Below are 1,139 nucleotides of genomic sequence, written 5' to 3'. Positions count from 1 at the left end.
TCCTCCGTAAACCTTAACCCTTCCCCTTTCCCTTACTTACCGTCCGCCGACCCAACCTACCTTTACTTCGTTCCTACTTCTTCTACCCCTCCCCTCCCTCCTCTCTCTCTCTCTCTCTCTCTCTCATTCTCTCTTTCGCACATATAGATGCGCACCCAGCAGCCTCTTTTCGTCGACGCGCTGTGGCAGCGTTGTTCAATCAATAATGTACACCCTAGATGCACCACATATGCACATACTTAGAATAAGCGCGCGTGATGTCGCTCTGAAGAAAGAGAAAAAGAATAAGAAAGAACGAAAATATACGATAGTTGTGCACGAGTAGCACGCGAAGTAAGATCAAAGGATGTTTCATAAGGGTGTCGAGTTGAGTTAAGCAGCGTCAGCTACTCTTGGTTCACAAAAAGCTTATCCTCATCGATGTATTGTGCCGACGTCGTTTGAAAGAATCTGCAACGAACCGTCGGTCAACTATCGAAGGAAAATATTTTCCGGTTTGTGTTTCCGGTGATATTATTCAGACAGAAATAGGTGACCTTTAAATCGAGAAAACACGAGCGAAAATGTAAGAGTATAATCCGCTAAAAGCAAAGAGATGCTGTGACTGGTATTTAATCACGCGTATTACATGAAAGGAAAAATCAGAGGAAATCTTTTCTATTAATAAATGCCTCCGAAAAACACATTTTAATAAGAAACGAAATATTACACAGAGAAAAATGTCATCCATTGCTAATAAAAGTAATTACTCAGTTTACTTTTTTGTAAGTAATGATTATCTTTAACAAAGAATATTTTCTTGATATGTCTTAAAATATATTTTATGTGTATACATAAAAAACTCTACATTCGTATATTCAAATAAATAAAAACATATATTCAAAACAAGAATTTATTTTCTTTTGAAGAATATTATAAAATTTTGCCGAAGGAACGATTTTTTATATTAAACAAATCAAATTGTTGTAATTTAATAATCTTAATTGAGAGAGAGAGAGAGAGAAAGAGAGAGAGAGAGAGAGAGAGAGAGAGAAGAGAGAGAGTAATAACTACTACTATTACAAGTAATATTATTTAGTAATTAATTTAGTACTACGTAGTACTAGTTTGTAGGTATTACTATTAAACTTTAGAAATTA

General features: G+C 35.1%; 1 protein-coding gene across 1 annotated transcript in view; it reads right to left on the bottom strand.

Annotated features, from left to right (window-relative positions):
- The window catches only part of LOC105622630 (single-minded homolog 2), a 22,284-nt gene that overhangs the window by 2,585 nt on the left and 18,560 nt on the right, over positions 1-1,139 (bottom strand). The window lies entirely within an intron of this gene.

This window comes from Atta cephalotes (assembly GCF_000143395.1).
Source record: "Atta cephalotes unplaced genomic scaffold scaffold00047, whole genome shotgun sequence".
Classification (NCBI taxonomy): domain Eukaryota; kingdom Metazoa; phylum Arthropoda; class Insecta; order Hymenoptera; family Formicidae; genus Atta; species Atta cephalotes.
The sequence above is the reverse complement of the archived record's forward strand: the minus strand, read 5'-3'. Positions and strand labels throughout refer to the sequence as shown.